This window comes from Macaca fascicularis, chromosome 10 (genome assembly GCF_037993035.2).
Source record: "Macaca fascicularis isolate 582-1 chromosome 10, T2T-MFA8v1.1".
Taxonomy (NCBI): domain Eukaryota; kingdom Metazoa; phylum Chordata; class Mammalia; order Primates; family Cercopithecidae; genus Macaca; species Macaca fascicularis.
Window position 1 is genome coordinate 78,473,513 of NC_088384.1, and position 25,550 is coordinate 78,499,062.

The 25,550-nt window shown below is 39.5% G+C and overlaps 1 protein-coding gene and 1 non-coding gene across 4 annotated transcripts in view; both read right to left on the bottom strand.

Moving 5' to 3' along the window:
- PLCB1 (phospholipase C beta 1) overlaps positions 1 to 25,550 on the bottom strand; it is a 744,009-nt gene that overhangs the window by 42,871 nt on the left and 675,588 nt on the right. The gene's annotated exons all lie outside the window — the stretch shown is intronic.
- LOC123567334 (small nucleolar RNA SNORA73 family) lies at positions 11,420 to 11,653 on the bottom strand. The gene has a single exon (XR_006690250.1). It is a non-coding gene; the product is annotated as a small nucleolar RNA SNORA73 family (small nucleolar RNA).

Sequence of the window (25,550 nt, forward strand, 5' to 3'; positions counted from 1 at the left end):
ATGGAATCCACAGGCAGATAGCCCAGCACCGCGCCCTGGGCCTGGTAGTTAAAAATCAACCCCTGACCTGACTGCTTGTGTTATCTATAGATTCCAGACATTGTATGGAAAAGCATCATGAGAATCCCTGTCCTGTTCTGTTCTATTCTGATTACCAGTGCATGCAGCCCCCAGTCACATACGCCCTGCTTGCTCAGTCGATCACGACCCTTTCACTTGTGCCCCCTTCGACTTGGAAGCCCTTAAAAGGGACAGGAATTGCTCACTCAGGGAGCTCGGTTTTTGGAGACGTGAGTCTGCCGATGCTCCCAGCTGAATAAAGCCCTTTCCTTCTACAACTCCATGTCTGAGGGGTTCTTGTCTGCTGCTCGTCCTGCTACACTATCAAGTCTATGAATAAAACCTATTATGTACAGAATCCACATAATCTCTTAAGTTCAAATCAAAATAATACAAAACGTTTCAGTAGAAGATTTTGCATTGCCACGAAGCACTTTATGTGGTTTAAAATCACACTTCTGAATAAATTGTAAGGCTAGACTTACAGTCAAAACCAGTAATCATTAACAAGAAGTTCTAATAATAAATAGCTGTTTATTTGATAAAAGGTTGACAATAGCCACCAAAATTAAATACTAAAAATTCGTATTAAAATATCATGCACTTTCTATGTAAGCATTTTTTACTGATTGTTTGCTTATCTCTGGGCTTGAATTAGATGGTTCTGATCATTCTCTCCAGGTTTTTAAACTATTACGAAGCACGGCATGTGTAGTGGTCAAATCTCATTCAATCTTACACTGATGTCATCATTTCCTTGTTTTATCTGAATAGTGGTTATGTAAGCCAAGGTGCTTTCAAACCTATCGGCAAAGATTATTAATACTATAATAGGGGTTGGGCAATGTTAATGTCTTATTTCCATTTACTCTCTATTATCCCCAAACAGAGAACATATCAAATAACTAGGTTTTGCAGCAAGCTAAATAATTAAGGCCTCTCCAAACAAGTTCATTTCAATAAAATGACCCCATGATGATACCACAGGTGTGAATCACATATCAAGGACACGCACTCAGAGTCCATTGAGAACTTAAATTTGAAACCGCAGAGTCTGACACCTCCCTGACACAAATACAACCAACAGAAACTGTGACCTGCGTGGTTCAGAGCTTATTTCCTTCATTGGCATCCTGAATTTCTAATTTTAATATCAATTAGCACAAGTGTAAGAGTGAAGATATATGTCCGGAGTTGCATGCACACATATACCCCTTGCCAGCAAAGGATTTGTCTTATGGAAAGACAGAGGGAGGAAGGCAGAAAAAACTCGATATTCAACAGAACAAAGAATTAAGAGAGCTGTTGATCTTAATCACAATCATTGTACTGATTTCCTTTTAGTAAAGATCTGTTTTAGAAGGAAAATGGTAAACAAATTAGCCTCATGATTCCCGCAAGGGGAAAAATAATTTGTATTTATAACAGTCACGATAAAGTGTTCTGTTCTTTAAAATATGGCCCCAACTAAAGGTAATTATGGTAACAGTGACAAAGAGTATTGTTTTAGAAATGACTCCATAAAATGATTTAATAGCCATTACTCACGCATTTTAAGGAAACTGTCTTGTAGGAGAACACCAGGCTGTTTCTCTATATAGGTTGCAATCATAGAAAATGGTGATGTCTTATTATTTTTTTAAGTTATTGTTGCAGGATGCTATGCATGCATATAAAATAAAAGCTGATGGCCAGGCACGGTGGCTCGCAGCTGTAATTCCAGCACTTTGGGAGGCCAAGGTGGGCGGATCACCTGAAGTCAGGAGTTCGAGACCAGCCTGGCCAATATGGTAAAACCCCATCTCTACTAAAAATACAAAAATTGGTTGGGCGTGGTGGCAGGCACCTGTAATCCCAGCTACTCTGGAGGCTGAGGCAGGAGAACCACCTGAACCCAGGAGGCAGAGGTTGCAGTGAGCTGAGATCGCACCACTGCACTCCAGCCTGGGTGACAAGAGCGAAACTCCATCTCAAAATAAATAAATGTAGAATAAAAGCTGATTTCAAATTTAAAAAGAGGGGGAAGTGATTTAGTACGATATGCAGCTCAGACTACATTTTTCTTGATGAGATTCGGTCTTAAAGGGGTCTCTGCCAAATTCAAAGAGAAAATGAAATCAATGGAGGGTTCTGTGTTGAATTTCCTCTTATGGCATTTATGAAGTTATTGCCTCCAAAAAGAAAGCATGCAGGCCAAAGCAAAGTTATGAAAGTCTGGAACTTTAAAAGAGGGAATCCACAGCTTGTTCTGAGACCATTTGCTCAAGCCAGTCCCTCTACAGATGTGCCACCTTTGCCAGGCATCCTGCAAGACCTAACTCATTGTTTTCCACCCAGCTCACTACGTTCTTGCTACTGTGTAGCTTCCTCATAGCGCTCACTCTATTTTTGGAGCTTCTGTCAACCTATGGCCCATGTCACACAGTCTAGTCCTTGTCTCATCTCTTCATTCCACTTGGCTATGTTGCCCTAGTGAGATTACTAAAAGCAGAGACTGTGCCCCTTCTTCTTTAGAAGCTCGCTCCATTTCTAGATTGGCTGACTGAGGCACAGGGCTATGCTTAAGGCTTTGGCTCATCTAGGAAGAGACCCATTAATACCGCTTCAGTTCAGTCTGTGAAGCAGTACCTAGGGGCCCTGTGAATGCCGGAGAATAATTCCCAGTGGTTCTATGCGATATGAACAGAACATTGAAGAAAATATGTGAAAAAAAACCTGATAACATATAAATCAGCCCTGATTATGTTAGAGTCCACCACATAAGCCTTTTTTTTTTTTTTTTTTTTTTTGACAGAGTCTCTCTCTCTCTGTCACCCAGGCTAGAGTGCAGTGGCGCGATCTCGGTTCACTGCAACCTCTACCTCCCGGGTTCAAGTGATTCTCCTGCCTCAGCCTCCCAAATAGCTAGGACTACAGGCACGTGCCACCATGCTCAGCTAATTTTTGTATTGTCAGTAGAGACTGAGTTTTGCCATGTTGGCCAGGCTGGTCTCAAACTCCTAACCGAGGTGATCCACCTGCCTCGGCCTCCCAAAGTGCTGGCATGAGCTACCGCACCTGGCCAAGCCTATTTATTTATTTATTTATTTATTAGAATTACTAAAAAATAATGCAACTGAGAAATCAAAAGCAGATAGGCTTTCTAGCATGCTGTGGTAATGTTTGGTTTCTGGCTTTATTACCTGTGATTTTTGTGACCAGTCACCTGCTTTGAGGTCTCCGTTTCTTCACTTGTAGGGATGTGTGTGGGTGGGTGATGGCAATGGTGTTAATATCTACTTCCAAGCTTTATTGGGACATGACACATAATATTAAATCTAGACACCACTAGATCTGCTGAATCATATGGCCCAAGTGACAGAGCTGCTTGTATAGCAGCCTGGACCTGTTATAAAACCTTCTCTTGTTCTGGGATCCACTCAAAACTAGCAGCTTCTTGGGTCACTAAATAAACGAGTGGGAGTAACACATCCAAATGAGGAATATACTGCCTCCAAAATTGAAAGAAGCTCACTAGGCATTGTCCCTCTTTTTTGATTTAGGAGGGTCCAGATGCAACATCTTATCCTTCATCACACAAGAATATCTCGACATATCCCACGCCACAGGACTCCTAGGAATTTCACCGAGGCAGAAGGTCCCTAAACTTTGTCAGATATATCTCCTACTCTCTGACATGTGAATGTCTTACCAATAAGACTAGAGCAGTTGCTACTTCTTGCTCACTAGGTCCAATCAGCATAATGTCATCTATGTAATGGACTAGTGATGAAAACCAATTAAGATCCCTGTGCACTAAATTATAACATAGGGCTGGAGAGTTGATATGCCCCTTAGGAACGACAGTGTAGGTGTATTGCTGGCCTTGACAGCTGAAAGCAAACTGCTTCTTGTGAGTCTTATTGACAAGGATGGAAATAAAGGTATTTGCCAGATCAATAACTGCATACCAGGTACCAGGGGATGTGCTAATTAGTTCAGGTAATGAAACCACATCTGGTACAACAACTGCAGTTGGAGTCACCACCTGGTTAAACTTTCCATGTTACTCTCCATCATCCTGTTTTGTGCACAGGTCAAGTAAGTTGAATGGAGAGTATGGTGAGACTCACCAGCCCTGCGACTTTGAAATTCCTGATGGTAGCACTAATCTCTGCCTTCCTTCAGGAATGTGGTACTGCTTTTGGTTTACAATTTTTCTAAGTTGAAACAGTTCTAGTGGCTCCCACTTGGCCTTTCCCTCTGTAATAGCCCTCACTCCACAGGTCACAGGAACCAGTGTAGCAATTCCGTCAGGGACTATATCTATTTCAAGTATACATTTCAGACTAGGGAAATAACCACAGGATAAGTTTAGAGACTCATGAAGTTCACTGTGAGATGGACCTGAATTAAAACTCTGTTGATCACCTGACCTCCATCAGCCCTACTCTGCCTGGTGGACCACAGTGAAATACTGGGTCTTCTGGAATAAATGTCAGTTCAGAGCCAGTGATCAGTAGTCCCCAAAAGGTCTGATTACTTCCTTTTCTCCAATGCATAGTTACCTGGTAAAACACCATAGGTCCATTTGGAGAAGGGTGGGAGAGAGATGAACAGTATAAATTTTCAGTAATGTACAGGGGCCTTTCCTCAAAGAGACTCAGCCTCCCCTTCATTGAAAGGGTTTTGGGTCTATAAACTCGCTCAGTGGTGGGAATTCCTTGAAGGAGAGTGACTCTCTGCTTTCATGATTCAGGTAATACTTTTTTTTCATTTAACATAGAAATTTTCCGCTTACAGACACTAAAAAAGAATTTAGTCGGATACCTATCTCTTTCACTTCCCAGGAACCTCATGATCAACTGGCCAGTGCCATGGTTCTCTGTGTTAGAGCATTTTGGTTGCTGCTTGACTCCACTGTTCATCATGGTAATCATGCCCACCTTGCCTTTGATGGTCGAGTGCTGCCACTTGGCCCCTGCCACACTGGGATCCAATCATTCTCGTTACATTTCGATTTCTCAATTCAGTGACTGCAGTTTCTATTGTAAGTTCTGGCCTACAGAGTAGGGTGTCACAGAGCTCTTCAAGGATGCCAGGACTCCTTCACAAACTTACTTCTCACAGTTATGGTGAAAAGTATGTCTCCAGGACCCTCCCAATGTGAGTAAGTCATTCTTGAATGACAAACCCACTCTAACATCCCAATGTCTCTAAGTTATTTAATCCCTCCCTCTACATTAAACCAAGGGAAGTTCAGCATTTCCAACTTGCTCACTGTGGGTGACTTTCTGGCCCATGTTCCAGCCAATGACTAAACAAACGATTACAGCACTTTCCAAATGCCTGAGCTGCAAAATTAAATGCATGCTGTCTCCTTCCTTTATCCATAACAATAAATTCATTTTGATCTAATTTGTGTTTCTCCTACCATGATCCTACGTTCTTAATATGCATTCCCTCACATGTTTTCCAAACTTTCATAAATTAGAAAATTTAAATACTTAATATTTATTTGGAGTATAGTATAAATCCTCATGAACTGCACTTTGTACTTCACCTTTAGGGGCATCTTGGGACTTGAATGAATGTAGTTATAGGTCTAGAAACAAAGAGGGGTCCTGAATAGAATCAGCATCATCTTGCATGGCAACTGCCTTGGGAGAGGCCCTTAGAGTTTCCTCTGGTGATGCAGGATTAATCCCCTTAGAAGAGGCTGGAGAGGGATCTTCTGCTGGCAAAGAAACCTTATCATAATTTAGGGGCTCAATGTCCTCAGTTTCATCAGGGCTGAAGCTGATCTCGATTCCCACTTTGAGCAACACATTCTTTCCTGGTTAATACACTGACTTTATCAGAAGACACCTTGTGAGGCTGAGGGTTCAAATTGTGTTAGTTTGGCTAGTCGTGGGATGAAATCCTGCATTTGATTTTCAGTGATCTCAGTCCTAAGGCTATAGCAGATAAAGGTCTTCTTGAGGGCACACAATTGCAGCTTTTAGATCAAGTATGCAGCATTTGACCTGGGAATTCAAACCCTCAGCTCATTCTTTGTTCAATGATAATAGAAGCCAATCTCTTTACATTTGTTACTTTGCCAATCATGTTCAAAAGCATTATATACACAGTCAACAAAATCTTTGCTTCTTATAAGTGGTTGATTAGGAGTATCCAATGGTAATATTTTGCATATCTCTATTGACAGAGTACACCATAGACTATCTATCAGTGCCTTCTTTATTAATGGAAACAGAGTTATTTGCATCGTTAAACCTAATTGGATGAGAGAACCAATTCCAGAAACCTCAGCACCGATTCAGGAAACCCATCCTTACAATTCTCTTCCTCTAGAACCACTCTTGGGGCAAAAATCTGTATTAGTCTTGGTTCTCCAGAGAGACAGAATCAATTATGTGTGTGTGTGTGTGTGTGTGTGTGTGTGTGTAATACTCCAATTGTGTGTGTGTGTGTGTGTGTGTGTGTGTAATACCCCATCAGCTGTCCTCATTCTCAGGCCATCAGACTCAGACCAAATGAATGGGTACCCTGTGGACCAGTCAAGTTAACACATACAGTTAATTAGCATATTATGTATAGATTGAAAAAATGGCCACAGTTATTTTTCAGCTCCTCCTATTAACACTTAGAGTCTACTTCTTTCCCACTTGAATCTGGGCAGGTATTGGGATTTTCTTTGGATAGTAAAATGTGGTCAAAGTGACAATATGCCAGTTTTGGGCCTAGGCCTTAAGAAGTCTATGCTCCTGCTTTTGAGCAAGCTTTGATTAGCCTGCTAGTAGAAGAGAGACACAGGGCCCAATCACTCCTGATGTCCCAATTGCCAGCCAGCCAGCTGCCAGTCAGGTAGGTAAGACCATCCTCAACTAGCCAGGCTTCAGTTGATCTGCTAGCTGAACACAGATACCTGCCTAAGACCAGCTGGGATCAATGGAGCCCAACGAAAATCAGCAGAAAGTTTCAGCTGACCCATAGACTTGTGAGCAGTAACATATGGTTATTGTCTCAACAGTGACTTGTTTTCAAGTCATTAAGTTTTGAAGTGGTTTGTTATGCAGCTAAAGATCACTGACCCAGATGCCTTGTCAGTCATTTTAAGTTAGACGCATCTGCTTTGGACCATTTCCTGTGCCCTCTGAGGTGGGAATCATGAAATATGTATGGAGAAACTATTAAATCTATTATGCAGTTTATAAAACATAAACTCTCATAAGCTGGTTCTACAGCAAGCCTGCATATACATGCATTGCCATTATAGACAGCCCTCCTCAAGAGTCCACAAATGAATTCAAACCATCAATACTCAGGACAGGCTAGTAACACAAGATATGTTTGGAATTTTTTGTTTCATGAATGAGCAGATTGCTATATGTAAGTCATAATAGAATTGGATGAATCACTTTTTATACAGTATAGATCTCTGAAGCCTGTGGTTAGGGACTTAAAATAAGGTTTCATGGGTATAACCAGAAACAAAACAAAACAAAACAAAACAAAAAAACCTCATGAAAAGGAAAGAATGTGACAATGGTGGAGACCCTGAAATAGGTCTAACAAAGTAACCAAAAGCAGACAAAAAGCCATGTCCATGGTCTATCAGTCCTGCTACCAGCCTCACCTCAAGGGCACTCTGAATTTATCTGCTACTCATCTCTTGTGGCTCTCAGTCCCTCTTGCACTTGCTGCCTCATTGATCAACAAGCCAGGCCCTTAGCTCTTGAAATTTACTCTTCCTAGAAAGCTCTTCCCACAGACACCTTATGGCTCACTGAACTCCTCTCCCATTATGGTTAATTTTATGTGTCAATTTAGCTGGGTCACAGAGTGTTAAAATATTTAGCCAATCATTATTCTGAATGTTTCTGTGAGGGTGTTTTTGGATGAGATTAACATTTAAATCAGTAGCCTGAGCAAAACAGATTACCCTCCCTAATGTGGGAGGGCCTCATCCAATCAGTTGAAGGCCTGAATAGAACAAAAGGTTAACATTCCCCTGAGTAAGAAAGAATTCTCCTGCCTGATATCCTCTGAACTAAGAATTAACTAAGACATTGGTTCTTTCTTTCTTCTTTTCTTTTCTTTTTTTTGACAGAATCTCACTCTGTCGCCCAGGCTAGAGTGCAGTGGCACAGTCTCAGCTCACTGCAACCTCTGCCTCCTAAGTTCAAGCAATTCTGTCTCAGCCTTTTGTATTTTTAATAGAGATGGGGTTTCACCATGCTAGCCAAGCTAGTCTTGAACTCCTGACTTCAAGTGATCTGGCTGCCTTGGCTTCTCAAAGTGCTGGGATTACAGGTGTGAGCCACTGCTCTGACCAGCAGCCTGTGGCTTTTGAACTCAAACTGGGACATGTGCTCTGCAGATTTTGGACTTGCCAGCCTCCATAATCACATGAACCAATTCCTTTGCAATAAATCTCATGCACATACACGTACATATGTAAGTGTGAATATCTCCTATTGGTTCAATTTCTCGGAGGAACTCTGACTAATATATCTCCTTTCTGGAGGTCACCTTCTCAGCAAAGTGTTCCATAATCATCCTATTAAAACAGAAAACTATTCCCTATGCCTCTTTCTTTCTTAATTCTCTGTAGCTTTTTTTTTTTTTTTACTACATCCAACATGCTACAACTTTACCTCTTTATTTTATGTATTGCTTGCCTATGAAAACTTAATGGGAGCAGGGATTTTTGTTCATCTTTCCCCTCACTTCCCCAGGCTTCTCCAGCATACAGGACAATGCCTGGCACATAGTATATGTGCAATAAATATTTGTTGAATGAATAAACTTGAAAAAAAAGAAATTCAGTAGTTCAAGTGTTGCTTTTGATCAGATATTTTTTTTCTGAGCTCTGCAGATTTCACACATACAACCCACAAGAAATGCGGTTGTAATGGTCTGCGTAACTGCCACAGAGAATATTCCAGAAGGATGGGGAAGAGCATGGAAGGGAAAAAGACCTTTCAGATAACTCACCTGGAAAAGTAGACATTAGGGAAGGCATGAAGTTAGGGTATTAGATTTTTATGGCTGCTATATTGACTTACCAAAAATTGAGTGGCTTAAAACAATAGAAATGTATTCTTTCACAGTTATGGAGGCCAGAAGTCTGAAATCAAATGTCAGCAGGGCCATACTCCTTTGAGGGAATTGGTTCCTTGCTTCTTTCACTTTCCAGTAGCTGTCACCATTCCTTGACCTGAGCCTGCACCACCCCAGTTTCTGCCTCTGTGGACACATTGCCTCCTCCTCCTCTTCTTTCTGTGTGAAATCTCTCCCTGCCTCACTCTTCTAAGGACATACAGTGATATGGTTTGGCTGTGTCTCCACCCATATCTCATCTTGAATTGTAGCTCCCATAATCCCCATGAGTAATGGGAGGGACCCAGTGGGTGGTAACTGAATCATGAGGGTGGGTTTTTCCCGTGCTGTTCTCATGATAGTGAATAAGTCTCATGAGATCTGATGGTTTTATAAAGGACAGTTCCCCTGCACATGCTCTTCTGCCTGTTGCCATGTAAGACATGCCTTTGCTCCTCCTTTGCCTTCCACCATGATTGTGAGACCTCCTCAGCCATGTGGAACTATGAGTCCATGAAACCTCTTTTTCTTTATAAATTACCCAGTCTCTGGTATGTCTTTATTAGCAGCATGAGAACAGACTAATACACACATCATTGGATTTAGGGCCCACATGGAAGACCCAAGATAATCTCCTCATTGCAAAATCCTTACCTTTATAACATCTTTAAATATCTCTTTTCCAAACAAGGGAACATTCACAGGTTCCAGGAAACAGGATAAGGACATGTCTTTTTGGGGACCACCACTCAACAGTGAGATAAAAAATTGGATTGTGCCATGATTCCACAATGACAATCCTTGAGGTTGTTGTCCAGCTGCCGACACAGGGGTACTTTCTGAGGGATGTGGGCCTTTGTAGTCAAGATAACTAAACTCGCTCAGGGTTCCCTAAGGACTTAAACTAATTCAAATTAATAAGTAAAGCTTTAAACATTTACTTATTAAGGTAAAGATCATTTTCAGGAAACCATGTGCTGGAAGCAAGACCAAGCATTTTCTTTAAACAAGAGAGTCAGCTGTGGGTCAGGCTTTTGATTCTGATTCTTTTCTTTCCCTTCTCCTAATCTTATGACAGGGATTCTTATAATCTGGCTCAAGAGCTATCATGTGCTCTAATCCACGGAAAGGCAATACATTGCACTTTGCACTCAAATTTTTAAAATGTTATCAAGGTCATCTCTTAAGCAATCTCTTAAGCAGCATGAGGACATGCAAAGAAATCCAAGTTCAGAATTTCTGGCTGTTTTTCCTGGTGCTAGTCTCTATATCCCATGACTGTATTTTCACCTTTCCCTGATGTTCAGGAGGCTTGAAACTTTTACGTGAAATTTATTTTGTTTAAAGTATTATAATGGGCAGTTTTCAGGACCAAGTGTTCCACAATTTATTTAAATATCCCATATAACCCTCCAGTTCCCTGAGTAAGTATAAACAACTATTCTATTTAAATTTTAAGACACTAAATTTTATTATAGCCAGAAATAGTTTCTTTTTGCTGTTAGAAGTGGAACCACTCAAGTCTCTGACCTTACCATTCCTAGGCCAATAAAATATCTATTAAAAGGTCATATGCCAGTGACATGTAATATCTACTGAGTGAATTCATAAGTCTGATTCTGGCATTAAAAACTCTTTGACAATTAAACTTTCACTACCCTGGGCACTCTGCCTATGGGATAGCCCTGTTATTCAAGGAGCAATATGAAAGAAAGAAAGAAACAGAGAAAGAAAGAAGCAGAGAAAGAGAGAAAGAAAGAAAGAAAGAAGAAAGAAAGAAAAAGAAAGAAAGAAAGAAGGTTAAATTTCAACTGAAAATGGACAAATACTTGTGAAATGTATTTCAAAAATTCATTTAGCAAAATATAAATAATGAGCTGGGCATGGTGGTATGTGCCTGTAGTCCCGGTACTTGGGAGGCTGAGGTGGGAGGATCGCTTGAGCCCAGGAGTTTCAGGCTACGGCGAGCTACAATTGTACTATTGCACTCCAGGCTGGGTGACAGAGTGAGAGTTTGTCCCTAAAACAAATAAATAAGTAACAACGTAAATTTTTATATTTTGGGGCTTAGTTTTTAGGAAAAAAGAGGCACATAACAATAAAATAAACTGGTGGCATTTATTCAACATTGCAATATCTAAGGTATGGCCTGAGTTCTTAGTGATGGACTCCACTATTTCCTTAAAAACTAATCAATTAATACAGTAAAATAAAATAAAGCAAATTTTTCTTAAACATGTAAGACAAACTTAGATCCAGATTGGGTGCTCTAGAGGGCAGTTTCCTGCATGGTATGTCTCCTCCGTCATTATCCGCAGGACTCTGAGAAGTTGTAGGAATATGCTGGTGCAGAGTTGAGGCCCAGCTTCATCTCCAATAGTTGAGGCCCAGCTTCATCTCCAATGTCATGGAAAGGGACTGTATATCCTGGGGACAGAGCCCTGTGCTCCCCTATGCCACTTGGACACAGCCTGGGGAGAGAGTGACCTCCTGGGTGTATCCACATTAGAGACCCCGCTCTTTTATCGTGACCTGACCTTCATACTGATGACCCCAAGACACTATACACCAAGGCCAAATAATCTAATTAGTAAAAAGAGCAGGGCGTTGGTAGAGTGATTTTAAAATAAGGATTGAGAGAAAGAAAGATCATCAGTTAACTTGCAGTCAACATTTTTTTTTTTTTTTTTTTTTTTGAGACGGAGTCTCGCTCTGTCGCCCGGGCTGGAGTGCAGTGGCCGGATCTCAGCTCACTGCAAGCTCCGCCTCCCGGGTTTCCGCCATTCTCCTGCCTCAGCCTCCCGAGTAGCTGGGACTACAGGCGCCCGCCATCTCACCCGGCTAGTTTTTTGTATTTTTTAGTAGAGACGGGGTTTCACCGTGTTCGCCAGGATGGTCTCGATCTCCTGACCTCGTGATCCACCCGTCTCGGCCTCCCAAAGTGCTGGGATTACAGGCTTGAGCCACCGCGCTCGGCGCAGTCAACATTCTAATGCAATCTGGTATGCCTGTCCATCATGTGGCAGAGAGATGTGGGGGCCAAGGAAACAGCTAGGCTACCCTCTCCTCTTGTCCAGGGTGCTGTGAATTTAAGCAGCAGTAATAGACTGATGGCAGTGGAAGCCTCCACCTGTGAAGATCAGTGTGCTTCTAAAGGCTATGTCTGAAACTCAAGGGATTCTGGATTCCCTGTGACATCTATGCAAAATCTTGGCTAGAATATACATCCTACCCAGACATACTGATGCCAGCCTTCAGACAGATTTTACTATAATGAGTACATGGAGACTCATATTCAGTAGGTTCTGATGAGATGTTTAAATATTAAAAAAAAAAAAAACTGTACAGCTTACCTTCATTTAGAAAGGGTATTTGATCTGACAAATAAAGGAAAATGAAGTAATGGGTGGGTGGTCTTGATTGTTTTCTTTATCTTCCTAATTCTTAGCTGGGGAATATTCTTTTTCTACCAAATGTGTCTTGGGTAGTGCTTACCTATGCTTTCTTCTCAGAGACATAAAAGCAGAATATTGCCATTTCATGGATTACAGAACTAGCCTCCTAACAGGTTTCCTGGTTCCCCTCTCCAGTTCATTTTCCACATTACACGCAAAGAGATTCTGCTAAAACAAAAGCTGGAGCATGTCCTCTCAATGGCTGCTCCTGTCTTCTGGATAAAGCGTCAAGCTCTTGATGCTTCTTGCAATGGTCTTGCATGCTCTGGTCCCATTATGGTTTCCCTTGGTCTCAGTTCTTTTCATTGGAATGGACTTCTTTCTGATCCTGCAATGTTCCCTTTGCCTTAGGCCAGCTACATCTGCTGTTCCCTCTGACTTGAATCCCCTCCTACGACTTCTAAGAGTTCTCATTCCTACTCACACATCTCTTATATGGACTTAAGATTCACATCCTCTGGAAATGATGTGCAGTGAAGCTAAGACCCTGTTTTATATTAGTAGTAGGCCATCTCTTGGACCAGCAGTTATAAATCAAAGACCACTGGTAGTGTAAGTACTTTGAAAAGAGATTTAGGATTATATATGTAGACATTCTGAAGCAATTATCAAAGATATGTTGGCTTTGTAATATTTTCTGACAGAATCATCTCTTTGGCACTGGATACTCTATGCAGCAAAAATATCCATCACATCCAAAGCTGCCACTGCGTGCTTCAGAGCTTTCAAGAATAATTTCAAAATCCTTTTAGTCAGGCAAATTTTCACTCTGAGTACTTTTTATTTGGTTTTAAAACCTAATGATCTATACGTTGCTGAACAGTTTGTTCTACCCTCTCTACTCTTTAATATTCAATTGAATTAAATAAACAAGACACATCAATGAGAAATCCAAATGTCAAAATGACTGATTTTTAGCTCCGTTTGGTTAGAAAATATAAGTCCATGGACTCTCTCCTGGCATGCATTGCCAGGGCACTCTGTACTGAAGCAATGAGAAGTCTTCAAATCCATCTACAAAATACTCCAGAAAGCATCTCTTAACTAAGGACGTACAGAAAGACAGTACAAACCAAAGCATGTGTGTAAGGATCGGGCTCAGAAATCCTTTTAAAATCTAGAAGTCTAAGTGCTCACATTCTACGCACGAAGGTGTTCATCTGAATCATCCCCTACTGGTCAATGGGCGGAACTGTTGCGGGGAGGTCAGCGAGCATACACTGAGGAGATGGGAACTGGGAACTTGCATTTGTGCCTGAACCTGAGAAATGCCCAAGAAAACTTGAACAGCACTCTTTTGGGGTCATGGATTTTTCCTGATGATTTACTCCTTTGAAGACAGTTCTGCTTGTGGCTAATGCTGAGGAATTAGAGGCTTACATGAAATGTATTCCAGGAGGATTTTTTTCCTAACATTTTGTTATGAAAATCTTTACACATATAGAAGAGTTGAAAGCATTTTACAGTAGACACCCATATACTTACCACATAGATTCCACCAGTAGCATTTTACCATATTTGCTTTAGCATATGTCTATATCATTTATCCTTTTGGGTGCATTTCAACTTCAAAGGAAGTTGCAGGCATCAATAAGAATACTTTATTATATGTGTTATTAACTAGGTTTCATGAGGATTAAGAAGGGGGCTCTGCAACACAAGCATGATTCTCTTTCTAGACCATTAATTCCACTGGGCCTAGGAATTCCCTGGGTGTCCCTTAAGGGAATCTATGCAGGATAAAGCCATGCATTTCATCTCTTCCTAAATAACTACTTATACATATATCAGGGAAGAATATAAAAGGTGTTTTTTCTCCCTACTCCCCATACAATCTTGTCCATCAACATTATCAAATGGATTGGCAGGGCTCCCTAGAGTGCTTTGTCATGGAACCAGTCAATTTGTAGGTAGAGAAGACACCATCCTAGTTCTGCAGAAATTCTCAATAGCTCCTATTCTGATAGGGAATGACTTAATGAAGTTCTTGCATGTATTTAAGCCTGTCCCAATAACAGACAATGTATTCTTATTAGTGAGCTCATCCTCAAGAGATGGGAAGAGAGCAGTTGTAATGAGAGTAACTTGTGTCTGGATTGGCTTGGGTCTCACTGCAAAATAATTTTCCATTGTCTTAGGCATTTGCCTAAGAGAATGTTATAGATATTAAGGAAAAGATAATTGGTATTGCTGTCAAGAGAGTAACTGAATTTCCTTGTTTCATACTGTCAAACTTTTGAGAGGACTTAATTTGCCTTTTACAATGGGGAAGATGGTGAATTAGAGAGAGACATGAGCTTTTGAGAGTATCCTAAAAAGCCTGCAAAGACCCTGAGAAAGCTGAGGGTTTGATGGAGCCTTTTGGATACATGTTAAAGGCTATTGCCAACATTTCCAGAGCTTTCACCCCTATCCACCATCACATCCCCAAATACAGGATATCCCACAGCCATCAAATCAGGGCATGAATTCTAAATACACTTTCCCTTCTCCTTATTGATTTCATTTTCCAAATCTATACACAACATTTTTTATGAAAGTAATGTGTGATACTACTCCTTTCCTTCCTTTAGCCCAAGAGTTAATAAACTTTTCTTAAAGAGGCAGAGAGTACATATTTTAGACTTTGCAGACTATAACGTCTCTGTCACAACTACTCAATGCAGCTGTTGTAGCGTGAACTCATAGACAATGCGTAATGGAATGGGCATGGCTGTGCTCAATAGAAATTTTAAGGACACTAAAATTTGAATCTCAAATGATTTTCACGTGCTCTGAAATATTCTTCTTCTTTTGACTATTTTTCAATCAGTTCAAAATGTCAAAATCATTCTTAGTGCACTGGCTGTGCAGAAAGAGGCATTGGCCTGGATTTGAACCCTGTTCTTGTTTGGCACTATTCAATAGAACCGTCTGTCATTGTGGAAAAGTTGCATATTGGCACTGTCAAATACCAAAGCCACTAGCTACATGGGAATACTGAGCACATGAAATGTGGCTAGTGTGACTGAGAAACTGAATTTCAAATTTTATTCAATTTTTCAATAACTTATATTTAAATAGCCCTGTATGACTAGTGTTCACTACCTTGGACAGTACAGCTCCATAATTTTCTTTCCTATTAACTTGAAAAAATGGTCTTATCTCTTGCCTACATTAAAATGGACCCCCAAGTCCTTTCCTTTGCTGCTTAAGTGATATAGCTATAACTCTGTAGAGACAACAGTTGATGTCTTGATTTTATATATTACATAGCAAACACGGGGAAACACACAGAGCACATGCAAATACCCATACTGCACATGTGCATGAGTGCATACGATCCTGATATAGCTCTTCATTGGAATTCCATCACTTCCAAATTCAGTGAACAAATAATCATGGGGAAAAATGCCTACCACTTAGTAAGGATAGTCCCCTCCTATTCAATGTCTATTATAAAAAATGCAGTATTGGATAATGAAAGCTAACATATAGTATAAACTTAAACTTTTGTGGTGGTTTCCTTAATTACTTGTCACAAAATCCTATACCTCCTTTAGACAGCTTGCAATAATGAACTTGCAAAACTGACCTAAGAGATGTCATCATGTGAAATCCGCAAAGTGATCATTTCCAAGTAAATGACAGTACATAAACTCTAGGTCATCTTAAATCAAATCTCAGCACTTCACGCTGAGCTCACAGGTCAAGGCCAGAGAAGCTGACCAGTGAAACACAAAAGCTTAAAATCACTATTATTTAAATGGTTTTGATAACAATCATTTAGCATACCTGTAAAGTCTTATTCATTATAAAATGATACAATTATATTTTTCATCTTGATTAAACCCATTTAGAGTGAAACTTCTATCATCATTGGCAAAGATGATTTAGGGTTAACTAAGGAAATTCCAGAGTGAGAGATGAGTGACAGTTGTCTGTCATGGGTAACACAAAACAATAGGGAAGAAGGTTAAGTTAATGGTGAGAAAGTAAACACTTGCCCTTACAATCCTAGTGCTGAGTTTTGAATAATCCCAGGCCTAGTTGCTCCTTGAAAACTCTCCATGGCTCCAGCTGAGGCCTTCTTTTCTTTGTCATGCTATATTCTCTCCACTTTCCTTCCATTTTTATATGTATGATTCACAAACCTTTTATCTCCAGCTAAGACTTCTCTTCTCAAATCCAAAGTGGTACATTTAGCCATCTACATGACTTCTCCAGATGCCTCAAAACATCTCAATCATACTATGTCCAACGTTGCTGTCATGGTTCCCTCCTCCTCATCCCCAGTTTGGCAGTCTGACACCTAGCCCAGGAATAGGTGTCAAAATCCACTCAGTTACACAAACCACACACCTAGGCAATTCCTTGACTCCTCCCTTTCCCTGTACCCTACAGTCAATCTGGCTCCAGGTCCTGCCTCTCACATCCTTCTGCCTCTCTCCATCACCACTGCCATAAACCAACTCCACACTGCCAGTGTCTCTTGCCTGCACTAACATAATATTCCTAGCTAATCTTTTGCATCCTGCTTGCCCCTTCTATCCTTTAATTTGCTCCCCACATCAATCAATAAAAATATTTTCAAAGGCTAAATCTGATAATATCACTTCCTTCAGCCAGCCTTAAGTCTTGCTTTTTTTTTTTTTTTTTTTTTTTTAGACAGAGTTTCACTATTGTTGCCCAGGCTGGAGTGCAATGGCGCGATCTTGGCTCACTGCAACTTCCACCTCCCGGGTTCAAGCGATTCTCCTGTCTCAGCCTCCCGAGTAGCTGGGATTACAGGGGCATATCACCACATCCAGCTAATTTTTGTATTTTTAGTAGATATGGGGTTTCATCATATTGGTCAGGCTGGTCTCAAACTCCCGACCTCAGGTGATCCGCCATCCTCGGCCTCCCAAAGTGCGGGGATTACAGGTGTGAGCCACCATGCCCAGTCAGCCTTAAGTCTTATTAGGATAAAAGCCAAAATTGTTAATGCAGCAGCCAAGGCTTTATGGGTTTCATTTCTATCTACCTTTCTGGCTCCACTGTATACTCTTTTCCTGATGCTCTTTGGTCTATCTACCATGACTCTTCAGTTCCTTGCACACACCATGGTCCCTCCTATCACAGGGACTTTGCGTGTATTATTATCTGCATCTGAAAGGGTTTATCTTCATCCACACACACACTCTTTCTCACTCTACCAGACCTTATTATCATTTACCTAGTTAATTCCTACTCAACCTTTGGCTCTTAGTTCAAACATCACTTGCTCCAAGATGTTCTGTCTGATCTTCAGTCCCCTAAACCTACCTCACTCAGAGCAGTCTGGGTTTTCCTGGCACCATGCTCCTTTCTTTCAGAGAACTTGTCTGGGTTTGTAGCTAGACAATTAGTTCATGTGACCATTTGTTTATTGCCTCCTTCTCTCCTCTTTTGGGGGGATAAATTCCACTGGAGCAGGGACAATGTCTACTTTTTACCAAGTATGTTTTCCCCAGAACTTGGTCACTGGCATATTGAATACATTCAAGAAACATGTGAATGGATAAAATGAGTGCAATGAGGACCTGGGGATAGTGTCGGTGAGTCTATGGTGGCATCTGGGGTTGGGAAGGGATATAATGCCAACCTTCCTTGCAAGCCCAAGTTACTCCAATGATGTTTCACCTCTGTGGACAGTGTTGACCCATGAACTCAATATCCAGACATCAACCAATATCCAGGATGTTATGGGGTGTGTGTTATGATTGGCTTACTAATTTATTCCTCCCTTCCTCCAAGTCACTTTTCTATTCTTATTCTCAATTTTCCCCTTATCTCATATTCCTCAATTATTTTTTATGGATTTTTATCTTTCAGTGCTGCATGCATTATTATTATCTGTGTTCCTTCTCTGAGACCAAAACTACCTTTTAATAAATAACATTTATAATAATAACTTATTTATCCCAACCCTCATTGTACTGCTAAGCCTCGAAAATCCAAGCTGAGATCCAATCCTGGTGGCTAAATGACAATACAGTAGCCAGCTGGATATGTAAGCCTCATTGTCTCAGTAGCATTATTCTTGTTTTGCCCTTAAGGCTACTTGTAGTTTCTATCACATACTTTTTCTCATCCACTTCCTGCCATTCCTGAGTTCCCCTGAATCTGGGCCTGCAATAAAATATGGATTCATAAAGCAAAAACAGGGCCTATTCAAATTCTAGCATCCAATGAAAATAAAAGACAGAGAAAGCATGCAGCCAGGATTTAAACCTGTGCTTTGATATCTTAGGATTTACCATGAAAATATTTTTCTGGGAACAGGTTCTGGGGTCTGTGCTTAGTGTATCTACTCTTTTTCCCAATGTACCCTTTCCAGAGATATATTTGTATCCATGTGACATTGATTCATGCAGCCAGATGGCAAAGGACAGAGCTGGACCACTCTAGGCAATGTGTGGCCTACTTACAGGCCCAACAATCTGTAGTCTAATACTAAATAAAGGTATTGGGCCTTTAAGTTTCAAAAAATGCAATTTTGTTTGTTGGTTATCTTACATGTAGCAGGGACAGTCTGAATGCTGGATGTATCCATTCCAACAAGCAAGGAGATAAGATGTTAAACTGATTCCCCAAGGCTGGATAGAGAGAAGTATCATGGGTGTCATTGCCAACCCTGTGAGATGCTGACGAAGCCACTGAGAACCAGGAGTAAATGTTTAGGAACCTAAGGAACAAATTCCTTATCACCGGCAGACAATTGTAATGACCTTGTGATACGGTGGGAAGTGTCCCAGGGTATTCAGAATGTGTAAGATCTTCAAGGGCCTTCTGAACTATCTAAAAGAGATGGTAGAGGCATTCCTGTGCAGAAGGTGTTAGTGCCGAGAGCTTGTTCCCTGACGGAAACAGGGTAAAAATCAAAGGGATATAAACTGAATCGGAGCATTCCATAGAAACAAAGATGCCACTAGGGAATGTGCTCTCACATCAAGACATATTAGTTCAGAATAGCCTTGTTCAAAAACGGCCACAGGTATGTCAAATCAAATATCAACAGTTCAATATGGTATAAAACTGGGTAAAGTGTACATGAATTGATTAGCAACCTAATATAACACAGTTGTCCCTAGGCATCCATGGGGGATTGGTTCCAAGATGCGCTTTGGATACCAAAATCCATGTATGCACAGGTTCCTTATATAAAGTGGTGCAGGCGGGGGTAGTGGCTCTGGCTGGGGATGGTGGCTCAGGCCTATAATCCTAGCACTTTGGGAGGCTGAGGTGGGCAGGTCACCTGAGGTCAGGAGTTCAAGACCAGCCTGGCCAACATGGTGAAACCCCGTCTCTACTAAAAATACAAAAATTAGCTAGGCATAGTGGCACATGCCTGCAATCCCAGCTACCCAGGAGGCTGAGGCAGGAGAATCACTGGAACCTGGGAGGCGAAGGCTGCAGTGAGCCTAGATCGCGTCACTGTCCTCCAGCCTGGGCGACAGAGCGAGACTCTGTCTCCAAAAAAAAAAAAAAAAAAACAAAAAAAAAGTGGTGTAGTATTTGCATATACCCTTTGCACATCTACACTTTGAATCATCTCTAGGCTAGTTATAATACCTAACTCAATGTAAATTCCATGTAAATTAGTTGTTATACGGTATGATTTAGGGAATAATGACAAGGACAAAAATCTATACACGTTCAGTACAGACACCATTTTTCCCCCAAATATTTCTTATCTGCAGTTGGTTGAATCCACAGAAGTGGAACCTATGGATACAAAGGGCTGACTGAACTGTAACAGGGAACTTTATAGAGACACCTCTGTTCTCTTCTACTCACATCTTAGTTTTATTGCAACAGATCAAAGGTAGAAATATCATTTCATCAGTCAGTCTTGGAACTCAGAGGGGTCTTCTCAACTGGAGTTTTCAATAACATATCTGAGGAAGTGTTTAGGAAGATGAGGGACTATTGTTTAACCAACTAATCCAGGGACTCGTGTTTTGCTGCTTTTTAGTTTTTCTTTCTCGTGGAAACTCTGGCATTGGTGCAATGACTGGCTTTGTGTCCTAAAGCTCCCCTTACCTCTGATAGTCTCATCCTTTAATCTCCACACTGGCTTCAGGTATCACTATAGAATTATTGAAGAAAAATGCCCAGAATCCTATCCACAGTATTTTGGTAACTTAGTTTCCAGATCATTTGGTTCCTGATTTTACTCTGATCTTCTTAGGCATCTGGAGGCCTGTCCATTCCCAGCACAGGGTTCCTGGCTACCTTCCTGTTCACTCTGTATCCTTAGTATGTAGCACAGTGCCTGACACATAGTATATGCTCAATAAATATCTTTTGGATGAATATTTAAAGTGAATGGGTCTGAACTTCACTGTTTCTTCAATTTAAAAAATAAGAATGTATATGCAACTTTCTATTGCCCAACTATTTAGTCTATAAAATATTAACTCATTCTATGAAGTCGTGAAATATCTCCTCTATGCCAGGTGCTTGGAGAAATAACAGAGATGCGGCCCCTGTGTGGGGACGAAACAAGTTATAAACAAGTAATCACATGAATAAGATATTTTCAGAAAGATGGTGCCACACATAAAAAAAAAAAAAAAAGGAATAAAGACAGAAACTACTCTGCCATTTGAGAAAGTCTCTCCGTAAAGAAACACTTGAACCAAGAACTGAAGAAAAAGGTACCAGTGTGGAGATGTCTAGAGGAATTGTGGCCTAGCAGCAGAAACAGCAGAAGCATGGTCATGGTTCCATCTGGGGACAGACAAAGAGCTGGAACAGTGGGAGTATAGTGTGCACTGGGAGGGGGCGGGTGGAGATGGATACAGGGCCACGTTGTGCAAACACCTGCTGAGGAGGTAGGACTTGACACCTTCTGATAAATCCACAAAGGGTTTAAGCGGGTTAGTGGCTTTATCTGAATGACTTAAATGTCCACTTTTTATATGTAATTAGTGTTAATCAGTTTGACATAATAAAAAATTGGAATGATGCTGACGTGCGAAAATATCCCATCTGTCAAAATTATTCTTACAGTAAACTGATATATGATAGCTACTCTCCTCCCTCCATTTTTCTAAAAGTGTCTTTTAAATATATATACACATATATATATACACATACATATACACACAGACACATATATATGTTTTTTTGAGACAGAGTCTTGATCTGTTGCCCAGGCTGGAGTGCAGTGGCGCGATCTCAGCTCACCACAACCTCCGCCTCCCAGGTTCAAGCAATTCTCCTGTCTCAGTTCCCTGAGTAGCTGGGATACAGACATGTGCCACCACGTCTGGCTAATTTTTGTATTTTTAGCAGAGATGGGGTTTCACCATGTTGGCCAAGCTGGTCTTGAACTCCTGACCTAGTGATCCACCCTCCTCAGCCTCCCAAAGTGCTGGGATTACAGGCGTGAGCCACCGCACCCAGCCTTAAATACATTTTTAAATTAAAACAATTTTTCTTTTACCTCTACTCAAGAAAGCTTTGATCTCTTAAATATTGAGTACATATAAAAGAGGGTAAAGTAGTCATAAGATATAAAGAACATTGAAGCAATAAACACCTACTGACTACTTTATAAAATCCTTTCTCCTTCCCTGACTCCTCAGAGGTAATGGTGGTTTTGAATTTTTTGGTTTTATCGTTCTCATACTTTTAAATATTTATTTGTATACTAAAACAATATGTTGATTCATTTTGCATGCTTTTAAATTTATTGGATTGAATCATACTGTATATATTTTCTTGCCACTTGTTTTTTTAACTATTTTGTTGATGAAATGTATCCAAGTTGTTATGTGTAGCTACAAGTCATATTTATTTAGCTGTTGTGTGATATTCTTTTGTAGCAATATATTAACATTGCTTTATTCTACTATTATAGGTGGGTTATTTTTCATTTCTTTTTCTAGTACAGAGAGTGTTGCTATGAACACTCTTGCACAACGCTTCTGATACACATAGGCTACAATTTCTCTAGGGAGTTTCTACCTTGATGAGGAATTTCTGGTTACAGGACTGCATACCTTCAACGTCACTAGATAATCTCAAATTGTTTTTCAGAGTGTTTGCACCAATTTTTACTCCCACTTGCAGCTTACAGTTGTCCCAGATGCACCATATCCTTGCAAATTGCTTGATATTGTTAGACTTTAAAAGTGTGCCTGTCTGAAGGTGTAAAATAATATAACACTGTGGTTTCAATGTGCATTTCTTTGATTACTAATGAGCTTGAGCCTACTTATATGTTGCTAATCATTTGTGTTTTTCCATATTAGAAGCACCTGTTTGAGTTTTTCCACATTTTTCTATTATTTGTCTTTCACTTAATCTGTAGGAATTTCATATATAATAATATAATACTGTTATAATATATTACTATAATTTAGAGTATATATAATACAATATAATACAGTTGACTCTGTATCCATGGGTTCTCTGTATCCACTGGTTGAATCCGTATCCACAGATTCAACTAGCTGTAACACAAAAAATTTTGAAAAAAAAAAAATAAATAAAACATAATACAAATTAAAACCAATACAGTGGAACAAGTATTTACATGGCATTTTAGGTATTATAAGTAATCTGGAGAGGATTTAATATATATGGGAGGATGAATAAGTTTATAATATATATAATATATATTTATAATACATATAAATAAACCACAGTGCTATATTATTTTATACCTCTACACAGGCATATCTGAGGAAGTGTTTAGGAAGATGAGGGACCGTTATTTAACCAACTAAACCAGGGATTCGTGTTTTGCTACTTTTTATTTTTAAGTCTAATGATATTAAGTGATTTTCAAGGATATGGCGCATCTGGGACAACTTGAAACTGTTGGTGGAAGTAAAAATTCGTGCAAAGCCTCTGGAAATCAATTTGAGACTATCGACACCATTTTGTATCAGGCACTTCAGCATCTGCATGTTTTGGTATCTCTGGGGGGTCCTAGAACCAATCCCTCACGGCTAGCAAAGGATGATGTATAATACTAATTTTTGATTAAGTTTTAACTATAGGAGTTATCTGTCTTTTTACTCTCTTCAAAGTGTCTTTTGATGAACAGAATATCTTACCTTTAATTTAGCCCAAATTATCAATCTTTCTGTTACATTTTGTTCTTTTTCTATATTGGTAAAGAAAACCTTCCTTTTCCCAAGTGCACGAAGGTATTCTACATAATATTCTAAAGATTTATAGTTTTATATTTCATATTTAATTCTTGAAACCACATAGATAGGATTTTTGTGTGTGAGGTGAGGTAGGAATCCAATTTAGTTTTTTTTCCATATTAATAATAATAGTTCTGGTACTATGTATTGAAAAGCCTGAATTTCTCCACATGAATCCAGTGCCATCTCTCTCATAAATCAAGTTCTCACATCAGTGTGCATTTGTTCATAGACCATTTATTTGTGCCAATGTTAAATCTGCCAATATCCCACTAATATCTTAATTACTATATATTCAGAATGATCTTTGATATGTGATGAATCTTTATGTTCTGTCCCACTTCAGAAACATCTTGGTAATTCCTGGGTCATTGCTTTACCATAAAAATTTTGAAATCAGCTTGTCAAATTCTACAAACGTTGACTTTTTTTGGTACTGCATTTAATCTATAGATCAATTTGGGAGGATTTTTTTTTTTTTTTTTTTTGAGACTGAGTCTTGCTCTGTCATCCAGGCTGGAGAGTGCAGTGGCACAATCTTGGCTCACTGCAGCCTCCACCTCCTGGGTTCAAGCAATTCTGCTGCCTCAGACTCCCAAGTAGCTGGGATTACAGGCACATGCCACCACACCCAGCTAATTTTTGTATTTTTAGTAGAAACGGGCTTTCATCATGTTGGCCAGTACTTATTTTTATGTTATTGGCTCTTCCAATTCATAAGCATGTCATAATAGACCTTATTGATGTTATACCCAATAATAACTTTACTTGTTATGATGTTATATATTTGTAAAGTTATACTAGCTGCCTGTTGCTTATCTACAGAAATGAAATGGATTTTTATAAATTAATTTTATAGGCAGCATATTTGCTAACTCATTAATTAACTTATCTGTAGATTACTCTGAATAGTTATTCACATCATTTGCAAATATTTTTTCACTTAATATCTAAATATTATATCTTTTATTTATTCTTCTTGTATTATTGCATTGGACAGAAAGGGATAATAATGGGCATCCTTTTCTAAAGAGAATGTTTTAATCATAAGGTTTTCCTTGGATTTTGCCTTTGGTTTTTGAGTTTCACACACATATACGTTAGTAAAGTTTCTAATTGTGTTGTCTTATTCAAATCTATACTGTGACAATATTTGTTTGCAGTTTCCTTGATGCATCAATTACCAAGAGAAGTGTGTTGAACATTTTTGACTACAGAGGTAGATTCAGTATTGTCAATATTTTTACTATACATATTGTGAGAGTACATTATTATGTGCACATAAGTTTAAAATTGTTATATGCTCTTGGAGAACTAAACATTTTGTCATTATGTAACAGCTTACTTTGTTTTTGCCTTAAAGTCTATTTCATTTGATATGAACATAGCTGAAGCAAGTTTCTTTTGGTATTTGCGTGGTATATTTTTTGTTTTCTTTATACTTACAAGTTTTCTAAACTCCTATACTCCATACATGTCTTTTTGAAGCAGCATATTGCTGAATTTAAAAAATAAATACAAGCTGACAATCTTCGATATTTGAAAATGGAACATTTTTGCATATGCTGTCATTACTGATACTAATGGATTCATATTTATGCTTTCTATCTTTTACTTTCCTTTCTGTGCTTAATTCCCCCCCTTTTTTGCTTTCTTTTGTATTGTACTTTCATCCAAATATGGATGAAAGCAAGAAAATATTTTCATCCAAATATGCTTCATCACTTTTTTAGTCAGTTGCTCTTAATATTCTGTTTCTCATAATTCCAAAATCTCAAGT